Source organism: Sinohyriopsis cumingii, chromosome 12 (assembly GCF_028554795.1).
Source record: "Sinohyriopsis cumingii isolate HCF-2022 chromosome 12, ASM2855479v2, whole genome shotgun sequence".
Classification (NCBI taxonomy): Eukaryota; Metazoa; Mollusca; class Bivalvia; order Unionida; family Unionidae; genus Sinohyriopsis; species Sinohyriopsis cumingii.
In genome coordinates, this window is record NC_142972.1 from 8,749,894 (window position 1) to 8,771,565 (window position 21,672).

At 41.6% G+C, this 21,672-nt stretch overlaps 1 long non-coding RNA gene across 1 annotated transcript; it reads left to right on the top strand.

Annotated features, from left to right (window-relative positions):
• The first annotated feature begins 2,066 nt into the window (after nucleotides 1-2,066).
• LOC149785981 (uncharacterized) lies at nucleotides 2,067-2,799 on the top strand. Its single transcript, XR_016425181.1, has 2 exons — nucleotides 2,067-2,277; nucleotides 2,449-2,799. It is a non-coding gene; the product is annotated as an uncharacterized LOC149785981 (long non-coding RNA).
• The last annotated feature ends 18,873 nt before the right edge of the window (nucleotides 2,800-21,672 follow it).

Genomic DNA, 21,672 nt, shown 5'->3' on the forward strand with positions numbered 1-21,672 from the left:
GGCGTGACTGTTATGATCGATAATAGTTATTGGTGTTCCACGGGAATTGTATTTACACTCATACAATACCTCACCGGTTAACGATGAAACCGTTATAGGAAATTTTAGTAATCGCTCTAGCTCAGCAACATCATTTATTGACGCTCCTTTATCCGCTACTCGTGTCGCCCACGCTGTTATTTTAGTTTGTCTTAGCGGTGTTAGGCCGTTTCCTCGCATTGCATTTTTAAAATGTTCCATTACTCGCTCAGCTACACAATTCATCCTTGACTCTGTCAACGGCGACACCTTCATCGGTTTGAGTTTATCAACGCGTGGTTTCTTCATCGGATAAATTCCATAAACAACTGCGGTCACAGGATACGCTCTGGCATAATATGGTATATCAATCCCAACAAGTACTCCCGGTTTTGAGTCTTTACTTAACAGAACGGTTTTTCCACGAACGCCTCTGGCATCAAGAACAGGGTCTAGTTTGTCTCTGATAATCCACGTTCCCTCGCCGACTCCAACAATAAATTTTATCTGTACGAAATATCTTCTATCGTCGAGATACCCAATTATGTTACGCGCGATTGTATCGTTCATGGTAGCATCAATGATACGGTCACGAGAAATGCTCGCGTTTCCGAGGATAATTTTATACGAAGACCACGTGTGTGCGGCACCATCACGACGAAACTCTTCTTTGGCATTCTTGATAACACCAATTACCTCTGCTAACTCTCTTCGTCGTGGATCAGCGGTTAACCGGTCAAGATCGAATCTAGAACCTGATATGGGTTTTATTCTGGATAGTCTTTCAAAACCCATTATTATAATTAAGACAAATATTTAAATAGACAAAAATATTATATATAATGAACGGAAACTCAAAGAGTTTCTCATGCAAGTGGATCAAACTAAATTCATCAGCGCCGTGTAGCAAACCCTGCAGAGGCGAATACTGTGGACAACATGCTCAACAGGTCCGCGGTGGGAGTCTAGGACCGATACCGTGTATCAGATGCGGCATTGGAGTACGAGGAAAAACGCAATTATGTTCAGCGTGTGGGGGAAAACGCTATCGAGAACTAAAACGGTATTATGATAAAAAAAATCCAGACTGTGATAACGCTCTCTCGGAGCGTGATTACATAAATAAGTTTTCAGACAAATTATGAATTAGACAAATGATTTGCTTATAGTATAATGAATCAAGAATTCGTCCGACATCCAACTATTCCAAATTATGAGGCAAACCGAGATGGCATAGTACGACACTGCACGCGAAGACGACCAGTTGGTGGAGTTGATAATGGTGGTTATTCAAGATTTACTGCCACGTGCGGAAAGAGGTATTTATGTCATCGTTTTATTTACGAATGTTTCTTTGGAGTGATCCCTAAGGGTTTTGTCATTGATCACATTAACGGTAACATACTTGATAACTCTATAAACAATCTTCGCGTGGTCACTCAGAGCAAGAACTGCCTACTGGGTAACACAGGGCGTTGTAAAACAGTTGCAAGAAGAGCTATTAAATCTATAAACGCAATTACAGGTGAAGAAATTGTATTTCAGTCAATAAACGCCGCCGGTAGGTATTTCGGTATTTGTCCACCTTCTGTACAGCATGTCGCAGATGGGATCTACAAAACAGCATTTTCAAAGAAGCTCAAACAGAAGATTTCATTCTGTTATATAACTCTTATCGTTGACACAAACGACGATAACTCCTCCGAGAGTGTGTAACGCTTTGCAGAGTTGTCGTTGCTGGTCAGAGGATTTGCTCCCCCTAACAAAGCCACCTTGATAAAATATTTTATCGAGTTCATAACATGTAATCATTTATTTACCGTAGAATATATATTTTTTTACAAACAATATCCTCGTTTTACTGAATATATCCGACTGTTTTGCTCTTCTGTGCTTGTTATATGACCGCGCTTAAGAAAACATACAATTAAAATATTTTAAACAAGTCCCGCCCACTGCTAGAGCGAATTTCCAACTCGCAAGTAACAGTTGGGTTATATACGAAATCGCTCCCTAAGACCTTTGGGTCGATCGAAAGTCAGCACGCGCAAGCAAAACCATAAATTTAATCCGCCAATGGCGGGTGTCTTTTGTGCACCATCCAATGGTCGATTCAATGGATGGTTTTGCTCTGCTGCTGACCGTAGAAAATGACCCACCTGTGTATGTTTGTGTCGTCATAGGATAAGGTCTTAGGATAAGTTAGGATAAGATTACATGTTCATTGTGCCTTTACTTGCTGTCATACTCGAATCAGAGGTTAAAGGTTGTCTGTTCTGTACCGTCTCTTAGGATAAGATTACATGTTCATTGTACCTTTGCTTGCTGTGATACTCGAATCAGAGGTAAAGGTTGTCTGTTCTGTACCGTCTCTTAGGATAAGATTACATGTTCATTGTGCCTTTACTTGCTGTCATACTCGAATCAGAGGTAAAGGTTGTTTGTGTTGTCAAATAAATGTTTGCCGGGCCTGCTAGAGAACTCGATCCTAGAAGCCAGGGCTGTCTCGTCTTGTAAATAAATGTGCCTCTGAGTCACTTGGCAGTCAGAGGGGTCCGTCCTTAGGATAAGTTACGTGTTATATGTTTGTCCTTGTCAATTCACTAAACACGTCTTCTTGAGCCTATAGAACGTTATTTGACGATCTAGAGGCTTGCAGGGGATAAAGTGTTTCGTGTTACATGTTGTATTGTCATGTCGGAAGCAGTCCTCGTGGGGTTCTAGAACGTTATTTGACGATCTAGGCCCTTGCAGGGGATAAATGTTTCCGACTGTCTCGTTTTGTTTTGGAAAGCTAGCGTTTCTCATGCAAAGTGTTTCTATTAAAAATATAAAAATATATAATAATATGAATCACGAAAATATAAATACCATACTTGTTGAAATTAAAGAATTACAACAGCGAGGTTTTAATATTTTACTAGACACTGAAACAATTATGTCAGATTTTGAATCCTTGAATGAGCTATCACGGTTGGGGAAGAACAATCTCCCTGCCAGATATAGGTTCATTAAGGGTTTGCAAGATCGCATTTACAGATCACTTGCCGGGATAACTGAAAATCAGGTATCTGAATTTATTCCACTGTGCCGTGCAGTTGAGAAGATTCGTCTTGGATTGTCACAAGAGTATGAGACTCGAAAATTAATTAGCACCAGGGTGAGACGGTTAAAAGGTTATATAAAGAATCTAGACACGGAAATGCCTTGCATTTCTGACGAAAATACTAGTGTTTCTGACTACGAGGCCGACAAGGAAGTATAAACCGCATAGCGTGTGACTCACAGCACAAAGTGAAAGTAGAACCTGAGAAACGCTAGCGCCCCCCCCGCTTGGAGTGTAAAGCACATTTCCACGGTAAAAAAAAGTGTATTATTTTTTTTGCCCTTGGAAACTCTTTGAGTTTCTCAAGTGAAGGGCGCTTTCAGATTTTCAGGATTTGCTTAAGCGTTTCAACATCAATACAGGAATGAGAATAGTTCATAATCTGTTCTCGTTGACACCAAACTATGATCATATGATTTTGCTGTAGCTCTGTTAATTGTGACGGAGTTAACAAGAAGTCTTCGTCACCATACACGTCAATAACTATTTTAACGGGGAAATACTGTTCTGGGAATGTCTGTATTTGAAATGCGGTTTTTATTGCCTCGTAAAGAATTTGCTTATCATGAATATGAACTCGTGCATGAATGTACTCGGGTTGATACATTATACACAACCGTTTTTTTTTAAATGCGTGCTAGCACTTTCAACGATAACTTATGCTGGTTTTGATAGGGTATTTGCACGATAAAATGACGAAAATGGATCAGTGCAGAAAAAAAAACTATTATAAATATTATGGATCCCTTGACTTAGGACTTCACCAGTAAGTTTATACTAACAGTCTCGTCACGCAGGTCCAACAAATTTCCCCGTTGGTCGGTGAGTTTGAAATTTATCGTTGACAACCACGGGTTATGACACCGTAGATAGACCGGATTGATTGGTTCTTGCACAATCAGAAAACCTGGGGGGTCTCTTGGTGTGAACGTATACAGGATAAACCCCTGTTGTGCCGTCGTAGTATCTGATGCGCTGTAACTGCCATCGATGACGTCACATACAAGATTGACCGCAATAACATCTGTGATATTTACGATCCCGGGTGAGATGTGTCTGCCATCGGATGCTGTACTGTTGTCGTGCTTGAGAATAACAGGTTGTGGTTTTATTCGTTCGTACGCGGCAAGAATATCTTCGAAAGATTGATCGATGAGATCAGAGACTGATTTTCTCAGCTCGGGCACGTTATATCCAGGAAATTTAAAATCTGAAATATCATTCACTTGAATACCATATTTAATTGCAAAATCTGCTCTGGCTATCTGTCTATAATTATCATCGATATAGTCTTTAAGATCCAGTAAAGCCTGAATTATTCTTAGATTTATAGTTTCCATGGCCGATGCGAGTTTGTTTAGTTTTTCTATGGTTGTGATAATATTATCACGCGGACTTGTTAAATCAGAAATATAATCTTGGAAATATACTCGCAGGAGTTGTAGCTGTTGTTTATGTACTAGATTGATCGGAATAAATAATTCAGATTCTATATCATCTAGACGGTAAACACGGAGCTCCTGCCCCCCCTTAACACGTGGAGCTTCTATACTCCAAGTATCGGGCATTAAAGTACTTTTTCTTGCTAGTAATTGATCTGCAAGGAGTAAATAATAATTGTACTCGAGGTCGTGTAGTGCTTCTTTATAGGTCATAAAATCCGATTTTTCAGGTTTTGGTGGACGAGGTTTAACCTCGGGGGCCTTTGGCCATCCTAATAATGTTCGGATTGAGCTGTTATAAATATCCACGGCGTATCCTGGCGTTGAGATTTCAATGACCGCAGACAGCGTTGGTTCATGAGCTGTTATAGATATTTTGGCTTCCTTGCCGGTGATTCGTTTTATTTGGCGTTGTATCTCATTATTGATTTCTTCGATCTGATAACTCCCAGTGGGAAGTGTAATTGTATTCCAGTCAAGTTCACCCTGTTCGCCGGAGTCGGCTTTGCTTTTCCCGAACACGAATGAATTATTTGGCTGCAGACCACCAAATGATGCCGACCTAACATTGGGCCAGCTGTGATACACACTGAGCTTTGCTAACGCGATTTCACTCACTGGAATTGGAGTTCGAAAATTAATACCGAATTCTGGTGTCGTCGAGGACACTGAGATCATTGTGGTCCTTACCGGTGTTGTGTTTGTGACTATTTGTTGAAGCAGTTCTATTGACATTATTTATTTGTTTAGTTTTCAAATAGTCATTGTACGCATCTGACATTAGTTTGAATTCAGAATCTGATATCGTAGCGTCGCTACTTTGCACGTCTAACGATGATGATATCAGCGATGATAATTTCTGATATGCGGTCGTGGCTGTATTTAATTTTGTCGTGTAATCGTGTAATTTTGTGTTAGCACATGATGATATTTTTTTTGCTATGATGCCGAAAACTCCAGCTGTTGTTGTGGCCGCGGAAACACAGATCGTGGCGGCGACTGCTGCAGTTACCGGAGTGACCGCTGATAGTATTGCTCCGGCAGATGCAACAACGGCAGATACTGAATAAACCATAATATCCAGCACTGTTATGCGGCGCTTGTATTTTTTTACTTTTTGACTAGTTACTTCGATGACAGTTTTTAACTCAGATTGCCACTCACGGACTTGATTGTATCGATATTGTTGAGCATCTGGCGTCGTTGACATTATTCAATTACGCGGTAACCAATTGAGGCGTTGCAGCGACGAATTCCAAACAAAACCAGTAAGATGTTGCTGTTAAACTATCGTCCTCGGCTTCAAGCATAAATGTTTCCTCGGTTCCGCTGTTTAGTATTACAGTGCAAACCCCGGAATACTTATCGGTGGAATGTCTCCAAGGATATGTTGTGAAGATTTCAAATTTAGCGGCTGAAAACACAGACAACCTGTAAACACCGGTGGCTGTTGCTGTATATTTGATAGTGTTATTTTGTCGTGACCATGTTGCGAATCCCGATGATACCGTGAATACGATGTTGGTGATATGCCCCGGAGTAACTCCAGTGGGAACTTTAATCAAACTGGTTTTGTTAACGATATCAGGAATACCCGATACGATATCCTGCTGTGTTTGTTTGATCGTGTTAATGTCGGTCTTTACATCAGCGAGTTTTACATCGACGACTGGAGGAGTCCCAAAGAACTTATCCACGACCTCATCAGTTTTTACGAAGTTTCTTCGAAATCTTGTAAACGCGCCCACGTGAACATCATGCTCTGCACGCAGCGTATTTAGTTTACCGTTGACGATGTCCACGTATTGTTTGTTTGACGCATCCTGGTCGGATTCGGGATTCGCTAACGCGGTTATTTTGTTGCCGCTCATGCTGAGTTCGCCTGTCATCGTGTCACCGGCTTTTTTCACACATTTATCAACACCTTTATCAATACTGTCTTTGATGCTTGCGATTGATATATTCGAGTCCTTGATCCGGCCGCCATCACTAAATGCAACGAAGTTATCCTTGGTAGCTCCAAGAACTCTGCGAATTATATCATTCCACTTAATGTTGCTCGTTCTTAGTTTTCCTTGCCTGTCTTGGAAAATAGCAACTTCATCTGGGTCAACTCCAGCTATATTCAAAAGATTATCGACTTCATCTTTGGTCGCATATTTTGAGAGATCAGCATCTGTGCTTGGTTTACCTCCTCGTGTGAAAGGTCTTCCGTAAATATCCACCATTATTCTTATTGCTGTTTTTCAAATGCTAGCATTTCTCGATGCGGTATATTCATACACTACTTTATGAGGAGGAGTTGCTGGATTTCTTGAGATTGCATCAAGAACATTTAAAACCTCCCTCCCACAAATGGGCGGATCAATTAATGTTTGTGTTGGTAACGTCGACTGCCACACTGGAACATTAGAAAATCTGCTGACATACTTGAGAAACTCAACTGGCGGTGCTAAACCGTACGAATCAAAATAGATAATTCCACGTGGATCGATCGCGTAAGCAACCCAGTGAGTTCCCGGACCATCTTTGTTGTCGAGATTGATAATGCCAGTTTCTGGATTATTCGGTCGTTGCGGTAATTGATCTCGCATAAATACGCCTCTGAAATGTTTTACACGCAATTTTTTAACAGCATCGAGTAAATCAAAATTGCTCAACGGCGTTAGAATTTTTTTGGATACCATGATGGTGGAGTTCCTGGTAGTCTTAGACCGCGTCCCTTTTTTTTCTTGTATCCTTTTCCCGTTGCCTTTTTTAGTGCCATTCCAGCTGCAGTTCCAACTGCACCGAGTGCTGCGGCTTTTGCTACGGCTGGTGCTGCCGCGGCAATCAACGCCGGTATTGCTGCGAGAAGAGGAAATATTCCACCGGTTTTAGTCATGTCCTTGATAGCTGCAGCAGAGAAATCAAGTCGGACTCCGGTTTTTGCTGTTAGTGCCTTATTAAAATGTTTAAGCTGAGTATTAGTCAACGACAATTTGTTTGGACCACCAGTAATCTGATCTCGTTTTAGTGTTATTGATGTCCCGCACGTGCTTGCGTTCTTTGATTGCAATTTCTTCGTTTGACCGGAAGTCAAGGTGACATTAACATGACTGTATGACATTATATCCTAAGTTTGATTTTAATTGCGTTACATATTCTCGATTGGAGCGTCGATGACCCTCATTCGTCCGCCAACACCTTCAAGCAGCATTGCTTTATCGGAGAGTATGACAGCAATCGCTCTGTAACCACCAGCAGGAACACCTACACGAGCTCGGAAATGTAGGTCGACAACAGATTGTTTAACCAGATCAAGATGTTCCAGCGAAAAGTAATAAATCGGATATAAACTCATAAAGTCTCGCTGTGATATTTGCAGGCCAGTGTCTACATTAAGGTCGCGCCCCATAAATGACATCAGACGATGATACGCGCGTGCGACACGATGATGTTCGAAATCTATTAATATATCCTCAGATGGCTCCTGATGCCCATTTATTCTCAACGAAACTTCAGAAACTCCAAGTGTATCAAATACCATTGGATTTCTTTCCTGGCTATCTGTTCTAGCACGGTATTGAAATGCAATGAAAATATGTCGTGGTGCTGATACTCCTTGTTGCGATGATATATGCCATGTAAACAACCCACCATTATCACCCTGAATAACGTCTGTGGTTGTTGTTTTCCAGGATAGCAGTGATTTACCGCCCGTGTCCATGAAAGACAACAGTCGTTGTTCTTCGGTGATTGACGGAGACAACACTGGCATCCACAACCACAGTTTAGTTAGTATTACCTGACCAGGGGCAACAGCAGCATCTCGCCAGATAGCGTCATTATCATCAGGTTTTCGCACAAGTACAACTGTGTGTTTGGCACCGAATATGACCTTGTGGACATCTCTGCAGAATCCAAAGATGTGAGACAATGGAATCACACCTGAGAACTCTTCATCTCCACTTAACATCGATCTACGTGTTGCAAAACCCAAATTAAAATTTTCGTTCATCGATGCAACTGCGTCACCGGCATTATTCATTGTTACATTCCTGTTCTCGGGGCTGTCGGTTATATCCTTTGCAAACATCATTGATGGTCCGGCTGATCTGGTGTAATCATCCGAGTATCTCGCCAACCCGAGAATTGTTGTGGCAACGTCGACGTTATCATGAATTGTTTCAATTTCTTTTCCATCTATCATGTAAATAGCGGATTTAAATAACGCCATGATGCCGTTGTTAACAAATCCAACTCGGTCGCCGATTCCGTAGTTAGTGTTATCATTCTTTAAAAGCCTACCTTCAACTTCGATGAAGGCCTCAGCGGGCAAGAAGTATCTACTTGTATCCTGGACCTGTAGTTCAATTCTTCCGCGTTGGTTAGGATCACGTGCTTCATAAGAATAATATTGAAAATCACGTACAGAATCATCTTTAAGTACTGGTTTGGACATATCAAACGCGTCATTGGATTTTCGTGCAAACATTATTATTATTTGTGATGATCTAATTAAAATGTTATCGTCACCGGAAACCACTACCAGCTATCAAATTAGCAGTTACACTATCTTGCAACGCTTTGGAGGTAATTCCTGCTGTTGCGATCTCAGCTAATTTCTGATTTACGGCCTTATTTACTACGCTACTAACATTTGCCGGCATAGCTTCAGTGGATGGTAGTTTTACTGGCACCAACCTCTCGACTGGGTTTTTTTTTCGTATCAGCTGTGCTAGTCGATCCTTGATTGATTGAAATGCTTTCCCGGCAAGACTACCAACAGTGCCAATGGCTTTATCCTTGACAACATCAGCGGCTTTCATCGCGAATTGTTTTGCTAACGGTCCAGCTTTCGGAGCGATTCTTGTGACTAAATCCCTAACAACATCACCGACTCCATCTCCGTAAACAACCTCGTATACTGGTAATCGTGAGTTTACTACTCTGACACTTCTTGGTCTGCGAAAAGAATCGTGTAGTATCATTTTATTTAATTATTGTTTATCTAACTGAATTTGCTAGCAAATTTAATTATTAGTCGCTGTGGTAACCGTCTGCGAGTTCATCAATGAGCCCCCGGTAGATGCTGATATCCATGATGCCACGCTGAAATAGTCTCTGACAGATATCTGCGGCTTCATTTATAATTTCCGGAGAATTGTTTCCGGCACGTCTTCCTCCGATGAGAACTTCCAACCGTGATACATCATCGATGATATTATTAGGGCAGGCAATAAAACCGGATCCTAAACCCTCCCCTGTTGATGGTACAATTCTTGGGGATAAAATGTCTTGAGGCAAACTTTCAGAAGATGTTGTTAAGCTAATTATCGGCGACCTAGTTTGTTTGAATTTTTGGCCCCGCGGACTTCCTTCAGATGCAGCCTCGTATTCACTTAACGGAGTTAGGTCAGGATCTATTGCTCTTCGCCGTGAAGGATATTGTTGTCGTTCTGTGTGTTGCAACGGTGATTTTTCTTCTTGAGGTTGCGATGGTGGAATTTCAAGTTTACGTATAGCATCTACAAGTCTATCGTATTTTGTATCGTCCCTGCTGATTTGTTTTTTATTTTCACGTATACGATACGAATATTTGATAAAATTATCATCTGTCATAGAACCGTGTTCTGGGTTTAAAGACACATCTCTTCTAATCAATCCTAACAGTATTGTCTCAGGTAATTTCTCTTCTGGTACATTTTTAAGAAGTTCAATATAATCCGGCGTAAATCTTTTGGCGGGGTCAGTAATTCTCCCTGTTACTCGCTTACCAGCAGGTACTGACACAACAACTTCATCGGGTGGAGGCGGGGGTTTAAGTCCAGCTGAAATATCCTGTAAAATTTTCCTTTGCTCTATTAAAGCCTCTTTGGTAACAGCTGCGGATTTTTCAGTAGCTTTGGTCACGGGTTTAAATAATTCCTCCGTAGTCTCTGCAAAGCCTTCCCGTGCTTGCTGTCTTAGTTGTAATTTTTGTCTGACACTATCACGGACAGGAAGAAATTTCTGAATTGCTTCGAGACGTTCTCGAGCTAATCTAGTCGTATGTGCTTCTCCAATATTTGCCATTATTTATTTGTCAATGATTTAATTCCGCTAACATAAAAATGTTTTTCCTTGGAAACTCATTTCGTAGAGCAGCAGAGGGGATGGACCCGACCCATGGATTTTTCAATAACGACCCCGCCACGGAAACTGTTTCAGATTTATTGAAGTAACCCAAGTTGTCAGTGCAAACTCAACGAGTTTGTCCCTGGAAACTCTTCGAGTTTTCGGGGGACATTTTTTTTTGTCCTGTATTCTGAATAGAAGGGTTTATTTCGTCGAAATAAGCCCTCTATCGAGGAATAGTTTCCTGGAGGGGTTTATTGTGCAAAAAGTTTCGGTCTGTACAGCCCCTCTGCTGCTGACAGAAGTGTAAAATATCGGTTGGCCAATGAAGTCACTTACAATGCGTAACACAATGTTTGGTTGTAAATTCAGAGCAAATAGTGTAGCGACCAGCCGCAGAATAAAAAAAAAAAAAAAAAAAAAAACCACGTACGATCTTGTCACTGTGCGAAAAGGTACTGAAGTCAATTCGAAGCGAAAGCGGTAAGAAAATATGTATAGCCAATGAAATCGTTTATGATGAGTGATGAATTGTTTTTTCTTAGGTAGTGTGGCAAAATAATGTCAACGCAAGAGCGTTGTTACCATTGCAGTGCAGACAGATTGGAGTGTAAATGTACAATCCCTTTGTTGCGTATTGTACCATTTCTTCTTGCCACATGAAAATATTAAACGACCACAGTACTGGTTCGAGTTTTGAAACTGACAAACATTTTTAATCTTACTCAAACATTTTGTCAAGCACACTCACATCAACAGAGACAGATGTGTTACAGTACCAGGTGTCAGTTTTTTGTTATTTTTTTTTCCCTTCAAGCTAGTGATTTTGGGGTTTGTATGAAGTAAAGAAACTAAAAGTACAGTGAACCTCAAGGATGATAACCCAAGCTGTCTATCCATTGATGTATGTATTTACATCAGAAGAAATATGATCCTAAAACAAAAAGATATAAGGTAAGTATGATTAGAACGAACACAAAGACAGCAAATTGTACTAACAAAGGTATGTTTTCCTTCACGTCCGCGTAACTTAAAGTTTCAATCCCCTTGCAAGACAAACTTGGTACCTTTTGTAGAGCTTGAAATAAAAAACTGAACAAACTTAAACACTTTGCTATAGATACATGCATTTTCTTTTTTGCAGCAACAGACTAAACAACATAAATAAATTAAATCTTCTAGCAAAAAAGAAATACATCATAAAAATAGAATTAAAGATTAACGATGACTAACCAACAAAACCGAATTTAACAAAGGCAATGACATGTGTAGAAATGCCTCTCAGTTTGAGAAAGTATTTGGATGTCATATGCCATGTACCAACAACTTGAAAAAAAAATGTATAAACAGAGAGAAATCTTAATTCAAAATTTAATTTTGTTCCAAATTGTTTGTGTTTTTAGGGAATATACCTAAGCACTAATAAAGGGTGGAACAGGGAAGATACACATAAAAGCTTTGTTATTTCTGAAGAAAAAAAATGAGGTGATATTCCTACAGTTCTTAACCAGCTATATATGCTGGGACGGGTCTGTTGGATATCCACAAATAAAGAAGTACAGATTCTGGTCACGTTGCAAGTGTGTGGGTGTTTTGGAAAATGGTAAAACTTGGATACACTATTTTCTCGTGACACTTATAAAGTGAAGAGTCTGTACAACTGTCAGAAGCCAAAGTCATATAACTTTTGTACGGTTTGTAAAGATTTCCACTTTAGAAAATGTGAAGTATCACAAGTTATTATCACAAACAGAAATGGAACATAGGGGCTTGACAGTTGTTGTTTAGACACCTCCGCTCAACTTCACAACTTACTTGCTCTGTCTCATATTTTGATCTTAAGGAAAGATCATCTTTGTGCAGCAACAGTGGTAACAGCAGGAGGAGACGCCGTCACTGCTGTCGAAAAAGGGTAGTTCTTTTAAAAATGCGTTTAGTATATTTTTTAAAAATATCAGATGAAGAAACGTGTGTTAAAACAGGGTTGGTAGAATGTATTCAGCGACAAAGTAGAAGTGACTGAGAGAAGGAGACAACGTTGTCGAGTGGCGTAGTTTTCTGGAGTACGCACGTGTCCCAGCGACACAGTGCCGGCGTCTCTAGCTCTCTTGAAGACACCAACTGTCTGGGTTTTTTTCTTGCAACTTTTTTCTTTCGTGGTAGGGTTTGAATCGAAGGGTCATCAAGATGCATGAGGTGTTTAAGACGCACCGCTGTCGTTGGGCTCCTATATGCTTGGCTTTCACTTGCCCTTGTGAAATATACCAAGTCATTGTGACAACAAGAGGTAGAGAGGGTATATATGGAGAGAATGAACTTGGTTAAATCATTTCTGAATCAGCAATCGAGATGAAACGATCGCACGATTTCAGTGAGAGAGAAGAAGAACGTAAGAGGCAGCGAAGTGACGTATCGCCTCACACACGAAAAGAAGTGTTCGCTCAAAACGAAGACATGAGCAAACCTGAACCAACACCTTCCACGTCTGCGACCAGACATAAAGAGCCCACTCCAAACCAAAGTCCATCAGTTAACCCTGAAAAGTACTATCACATTCGAGAGACGGAAAAGCGACCCTCTAGAAAATTTAGAACCACGACTTACACCTACACGGTGAAGTTTAAAGATTTCAAGTCCGACGTACCATTGGAGAAAGCAGAAGGGTTTATCACCGAGATGTGGGATTCTTTGCTCACCACACTAAAGCGACAATGTCAACCCAAAGAAGACGATTTCTTGACACTATCCATAGATCACGACAGCTTGAAATCCCCTGTTTGGATCGAGTTTAGCAGACCCGCAGAACTAACCCCTTCCAAAGTCATGGACAAGATTCAACACGTACAACAATCTAATGATCAGTTTGACATCACCGATGGTAAAGCCACACTGAAAATGGCCCACGTCTCTCCTCCTCAAGGGACTGGACGCAAAAAGGTCTTATTGGTGGACGACCTTCGCAACACCAAAACAAGTCTCGTCCGAATTAACAACCCTCAAGACCAGATGTGTTTAGCCCGTGCCATCGTGGTGGGACGAACCTATGCCAACAAGAACGACACGGTAGAATGGAAAAGAACCTGGAAAACTATTCAACGATCCGATCGAGCCAAACAACGAAATGAAGCAGAACTCCTGATACAACAAGCCGGACTGTCCAAAGACACACCCTGTGGCATTCCTGAGATGCAAAAATTGCAAGATGCCCTAGCTCCACGATACACCTTGAAAGTGCACCCTCAAGAAGTGCGCGGACCTCTCTTGTTTCGAGGCCAAGACTTTAAGGACGGAAAATACATTCATGTCTATTATCACGATGAACATTTCGATACCATTACCGCCATCCCCGGATTCCTGGGATACAGATATTACTGTGAGAAATGTGACCGTGGTTATAATAATCGAGAGCAACACAAACATTGCGGATCGAAATGCCCAGGATGTTTGGCCTCTCCACCCTGTCTGAGCGAAGGGCAAAAACCATTGCATTGTCCTGCTTGTCTGCGCACGTTTGTCAGCCCTACCTGTTACCAACAACATCTGAAGACGCAAGGTTCACAGCAGAAATGTGCTTGTCAACTCCTGAGATTGTGCCCTACGTGTAGACAAGGCATACGTACCAATAGTACCAAGGCACACGTATGTTCAGGAAAAAAAAAATGTCACATTTGTCATCACATCGTGGACTTGAAACACCAATGCTACGTGCAAAAATACCAACCCCAACCAGAGAAAGAGGATGGTCACAAGAAGAAAAGCAATTTCATCTTTTTCGATTTCGAATGCATGCAAGAGACTGGCATTCACATTCCTAATTTCTGCGTGGCTCATCGAGCGTGCGAGAAGTGCATTCAAGAACCTATCTTCAGTCATTGCTCTCACTGCAGCAAGATTCCTGGAGGACGTGAAAAAATCTTTCGGGGACCGAACACGCTAGCCGATTTCGCTCGATGGGTCTTAGACCCCATCGACAAGACGTGGAGCCAAGAGGACATCGAACGTTACGGAGATTGTCATCGTCATGCCACGGTGATGGCTCACAATTTCTCCGGATACGATGGACAGTTTCTTCTCAGATACTATACGGAACATGGCACCGAACGTCCTAAAGTGACTTTGAACGGAGCCAAAATCATTTTCATGCAAGTGGGACAAGTACAGTTTAAAGATTCGATGAGCTATTTGGCCATGCCTTTGAGTCGAATGCCTAAAACGTTTGGAATGACAGAAATGGCTAAAGGGTACTTTCCACACTTTTTCAATACGGAAGCCAATCAACACGCCGCTCTACCCCATTTACCTGAGGCTCACTATTACGACCCCGACAACATGCGTACCGAACAACGAGAAGCTTTCTACGCTTGGTACCAGGCTCACGCCTCGGACCCTTTCGACTTTCAGGAAGAAATGCTAAAGTATTGTCGTTCCGACGTGGACATTTTACGGCGTTGCTGTGGAAAATTTCGAGAACTGTTCATGGAACACGGAGGGGTCGATCCTTTGAAAGAAGCTTGCACCATTGCCAAAGCGTGTTCCTTAGTGTATCGACAACGATTCATGCCTGAAAACACCGTGGCTGTCATCAGCCCTCAAACGACCAACTTTGTCAAACGTCAATACTCGGTCAAAGCCCTACGTTGGTTACATTACTTGTGCGACAAGGAAAACAAATGGATTCAGCATGCCCGCAACGGAGGGGGTGAAAAGACCATCGGAACGTATTCGGTAGATGGCTGGGACTTAGAAAACCCGAAGATCGTGTACGAGTTTAACGGTTGCTTATTTCACGGATGTCCCGTCTGTTACCCTGATCGTAGCACTAAAAATCTGTTTTTACAACGAACCATGGAAGACTTGTACCAGGACACTTGTCAGCGGCGCCTAAAGTTGGAACAGGAAGGATACCAAGTGGTGGAAATGTGGGAACACGAGTACGATCACCGTATGAAAACCGATCCCGAGTTTAAACGCCTCGTGGAAAGTTACCAGTTCATGGACCCGCTGAACCCGAGGGATAGTTTGTACGGAGGAAGGACCAATGCCACCTGTTTGCTGTACCAAGCCGACGAAGAGAAAGGAGAAGAAATCAAATACTTGGACGTGTGTTCGCTGTATCCCTACGTGTGCAAATATTGTCGCTTTCCTGTAGGGCACCCGCAATTGTTAACGGAACACATCGACCTGAAAAACATTCGACAATACGAAGGCTTGATCAAGTGTAAAGTTTTGCCTCCCACGAACCTATACCATCCCGTCTTACCTCACCATTGTCAAGGCAAACTGATGTTTCCATTGTGCCGTACTTGTGCCGAAACGTGCAACCAAGACCAACCTTGTCAGCACACCCAGGAAGAACGTGCCTTGACGGGAACCTGGGTCAGCGTAGAATTGTTCAAAGCTCTGGACATGGGATACCAACTGTTAGAAGTGTACGAAATTTGCCACTTTCCCAAGACACAACAATACCACAAGGGTGATCCCAGTCAGAAAGGCATTTTCGCCGACTACGTGGATGCCTTTTTGAAACTGAAGCAAGAAGCCAGCGGCTATCCTTCCTGGTGTCACACTCCCGAAGACCAAATAAAATTCAAAGAGAAATACCGGGAACAAGAAGGCATCACTTTAGACCACATAGAGAAAAACGAAGGCAGGCGATCGTTTGCCAAAGTGATGTTAAATTGCTTGTGGGGAAAAATGGCACAACGACCGTGTTTACCCAAGACGGAATATTTGACAGAACCTTCCCGCTACTTCCAAATGATTCACGACAAAACCAAATACATGAAACACGTGGACGTCGTTCGTGAGGATTTGATCTTGGTCAATTACGAAGAAGATCTGGACTTTGTACAAGACGACCCTTTTGGAAATGTCATCATTGCGGCTTACGTGACAGCCCATGCTCGCTTAAAATTGTACGAAGCTTTAGAACTGTTAGGGGAACGCGTCCTGTACTTTGACACGGACAGTTGCATCTACATCGATCGACCGGGTCAGCAACACCCTAACATCGAAGAAAACCGTTTAGGAGCCTGGACAGACGAACACCCCGACGACAAGATTCTAAGTTTCGCGAGTGGCGGTCCTAAAAATTACGGCTACCAATACCGGGACAAACAAGGAGAAGTGCACACGGAGTGCAAAGTGAAAGGACTGACTCTGAATTATCGTACCAGTCGAGTGGTCAACTTTGGGGTATTGAAAGAAGCCTTGCAATCGGGAGAGGATGGAAACTTTAAAGTGACCACTCACCAACCGAACAAGATTGTACGTTTACCCACTCACCACATCGTCAGTCGACCCCTGGAAAAAATCTATCAAATCGTGTACCAGAAGCGAGTGAGACTTCCCAATCACTTTACGTTGCCGTACGGTCACATCGATATTGGTCAGCATATAAAAAGAGACAACGTCCAAGACCAATAGTTCATTGTCACTACCAAGACCAATCGACAAAAATGAATCCTTTCAAACAGCAAGTATACAGCGTAAGACTCAAGTCCAACGAGAAACTCGGGTGTGATTCTATGCCTCACGATCACATCACCAATGCAATAGCACATCTTAGTTGTTATGTACTAATGCCATGACAAACTACGTGCAACCAGTGAAACTTCCAGACCACAAAACTTTACCTTATGGACATGCTGATATCACCCAGTATAAAAAGGGACGACTTCCAAGAACGACACTTCATTGCAAAGACAAGCGACGAGAAAGATGAATAACTCTACGCAGAAGAAAAAAGAGAAGGTACAAACATCATTGACCTCTTTCACCACCATACCGTCACAGCAAAGTGCGTTCAAGAAGGGAAAGGATTCAATAGACCTAAAGGAGTATTTTAGCATCCAAATGACCCAGACAGCGACCTCGAGAAAATTTAGAACGACAACTTACACCTACACGGTGAAATTTAAAGACTTCGCGTCTGACGTTCCAGCCGAGGAAGTATCAGGTTTCATTACGGATCTACTTGACTCACTGTTAGAGGAACTCAGATGTCATTGCCAAGTCAAAGATGAAGGTCGTTTGAGCCTATCTATGTATCACGACAGATTGAACTCGCCTGTATGTCTCAGATTTAGCACACCTGCAGAAATAACTTCTTCCAAACTTTTGAGGGCTATTGAAGACGTGCGGTCGGTGAGAGAAAAATTTGACATCACCGATGGAAAAGTGACTATTCATATGGCATATGTTGTACCTCCATGGGAAGAAGACGATCACTGTTCTTGATCTGCTTACCGATAAGTGTACCTAGCACGATGGACGTAACAGCAGATTTACGACTGACAGGGAATACGAGATCGGAAACATCTATGCTGGGAAACAAGTGGTAGCTGACCAGATTTTAAACAACGTGTGTAACGGATAGAGAGACAAACACGAACTTTCTCTTATTTGATTGTTTGTTGCTTGTTTTGTTTTAACTTTTTCTTATAAACGAACATTTAATGTAAATTCGTTGCATATGAAGTGATTTTAGAAAGGAGTGAACGTTAATTTTAAACATTAGTTTACTAGAGTCAATAACTAAACAACTCGTAAATATGTTTCTTTTATGTTCAAATGTTTATGTATTTAATGGATAGTGCTTAGACCAAAGCACAGGCTAGAGAGCCCATGTATATATGTACTTGAATAAATGTTTTGAACCCATACAACAGACTTTTCTTTATCTAGTCTCTATTCTATCTGTGAGTCTTTCTTTAGAATATTTCTGTCCTCTTTTCTGTGTGTTTGAATGTGTATTTGTTTGTTTCTGTATGTCTATGTTTGTCCCTATCAACCCTTTGTCCCTACAAATACATTTCACCCTATAAAAGGTTTTGACCCTATAAACCTATGACGTTACCAATGTTTAATTCCCACTGATCCCCAGGTGACATTCCCATGTTCAATTTCCATGTTCAATTCCCCTTGTCGCTAGAGTGACCCAGGGTTTTTCTCCATGTTAAATTTCCCTTGTCGCTAGAGTGGCCCAAGGGGTTTTGTAATGCTAATTCCCATTGTCGCTAGGGTGGCCCCATATACTACTCACGGGAGTCGACACAAGTTTAGAACTGATGGATCGTTTGCATTTGGACATGTGGTTGCAAGAAAAGTATTTGCTGAACGGGGTGGATGTCCGCCTGAGACTGAATCGTAGCAGTGCCGCTTTCCATTTATTGGCTGATAGTGACGGTTACAAAACCAAAATCCTAGAAGCCAGACTCTACGTACGCCGTGTGGAAGTGTTACCTAAAGTGGGAAACGACATCAATCAGACGTTGAGCAGAACGACTGCCAAGTATCCCATACGACGCGTGGAAGTGAAAACCTTCACCATTCCCAAGGGACAGCGATCCATGATCGAAGATCATCTGTTCCAAGGACAGTTACCCAAACGTTTGATCGTTGGTATCGTCGAGAATACAGCCTTCAACGGAGCTGCCGAAAAAAATCCTTTCTACTTTCAACACTTTGGCGTGTCCAAAATCGAAGTCAGTCGCGATGGCAAAACCTTGTGTACCCGACCTTTCGAACCTGACTTTACCAAGAAGAATTACTTGAGATCGTACTTGTCCCTGTACGAAGCCACCGGCCGGTTAGGAACCAACACCAGTCACGGCATTACGTACGAAGATTATGCAGGTGGCTATGCTTTGTGGGCTTTCGATTTCACTCCAGACCAAGGCAGCGACGAGGGACATTTCCACCCTATAAAATCCGGCCAGATTCGTGTGGAAATTCAGTTTAAAGACCGAGACCCTGATGAAACGGTGAACGTCATCCTGTATGCAGAATTCGATAATACGATAGAAATCAACAGTTTGAGAGAAGTCATCCTAGATCACTAGAAACCATGGAAGACTGTTATCCCTCTTTACCTAGTGGAGAAACTTTGGACATGAAATGTGAGGAGACCGTGGAAAAAGAAGTGATCATGATGAAGTCAAGATGGCCAGAACAAGAAGCCCATTTAGTCTCCTGTTTTGCCAAACACTTGGTCGACAAAATGACGGAATTGATCAAGAAAAATTGCTATGGATGTCAAAACGATCATCCCAGTCAAATTCAACACGATAAATGCCTGATGTTGAGTCAAGAAAAAAAATTGGACGAGTATCTAGACGAAGCTTGGAGTCTCATCTCGAACAAAGACGTGTTACATCAGTGGTATAAAGACTTGCGTAAACATTCTTGTCCACCATTAACCACTCAAGAGATCCATCGTATCGAAGCTCTCCTGAATCAGAGTGAGGAAACAGAACGAATAAAACCGTTTATTCGTTAGACATTTTCAAGCAAAAAGTCAGGATCGAATTGACGACTTATTATTACCTGTGAAGAAGAAGAAGAAAAAAAAACACACACAAATCAATGGATACCTGGGAACTTTATTACCTTTTGAACCACAGTTCGTATACGGCTTCTTGGAATCCTGTCGTCTGTGCTAAAGATGAACTCCCTCATCGCAAACCTCAAGACCGTCAAGCTTACGTGATCAACACGGACGACAGTCATCTCCCAGGAACCCACTGGGTAGCCGTCTACTTTCCTCAAGAAGGATGTGTGGAATATTTCGATTCGTACGGATTACCCCCTTTGGAAGACGATATCATCGACTTTATGAGAAGAAATGCTCAGACCACCCGATTCAATAATGTGAAATTACAAGGCACAGATTCCTTAATGTGAAATTACAAGGCACAGATTCCTTGGTGTGTGGACAATATTGCGTGTATTTTCTGCATCATCGAAGCCTGGGCTATTCCTTAGAACATTTAGTGACTCATTTTGATCCTCGTTCTTCTTCAAGAAATGATGTGAAAGTAGATCGTTGGTTTTGTGACCATTATGCTTATCTTTTGTCTCAAGCTAGGAAACGTAGTGTCCATCAATGGCCTAATGATTTCCAACAGTGGAAATCACAATTTCATTCACAACGTTGTCAGCCCTGTTTAAAGTAGATTGTGAATTGAGAAAAAAATGTTGGTGATTTGAAAAAATTGTTTGATGTTATAGTGTTGGATTATTGTTAAAAATGTTAGAGTTGTTGTTGGTTAGTGTTAAGTGATTTTTGAATAAAAATGTTGTGTTTTGAAAAAAATGCCTTTGTCTTTTGTTTAGCTATAAGAATGTTGGATTGATGCTCTTTGACTTCTTACTATCCCTCTCATGACACTCACTGTACATTGCGACTCGAAAACCGTGTGGGGGATGTTTTCCTTCACGTCCGCGCTTTAACTTTAAGAACCGGTTTGTTTCCAGTCTAACCATCCATTGTCGACTCATCCTCCTAAGAAGATGTGTTCCAAACTAGCTAAGCTCAACGAAGCCTACGTGAATTTGCATAGGGTCAGACACAGTCTGATACCGAAGCCAGAAGAAATAGAGAATGTGAGAATGTTAAAAATCACTGAAGACCTGATAGAAGAGCTTTTCAGAGAAGAAATGAACAGGGAAAAAGAAGAATGGACAGAGACGTACAGACTTCAGAGACAGCAGCAACAACAACAACAGCAGCAACAAGAACCTGAAGCTGACAGAGGCTTTGTCGATTGTCGTATCGACACCAAAGAGTTCTTCTTCTCTTTCCGAAGAAGCAGACCTATCGCCAGAAAGTCTATCCTCAGAGGACATCGCATTCTTAGAAACTAAAAGATTGCCATAGCAAACAAAAAAAAAAAAACAGCCCTTTTCAGGGCTACCCCAATACTCTAGAAAAGAAATAACTATCCATTTGCCAATGTGTGTAGGTAGAGTAGTGTGAAAATAAACACTAACTCTTTTTAAAAAAATGTGAGGGTATGTGTTTGTGAGTTTGTGTGTTTGTAAGTGATCAAGTACGTTGGTGTGGATAGTAGATTAAAATGATGTCTTTATTTGGTGTTTGAGGTGTAGATTTCAGGGTTAGATTGGATTGCTTTGAGTATGTGGATAGTCAATTGAAGTGATTTATAAAAAATTTTAAAATAATGATGGGTAGAATAAAAAAGTGAGTGAGTGTTTCTTTTAGGT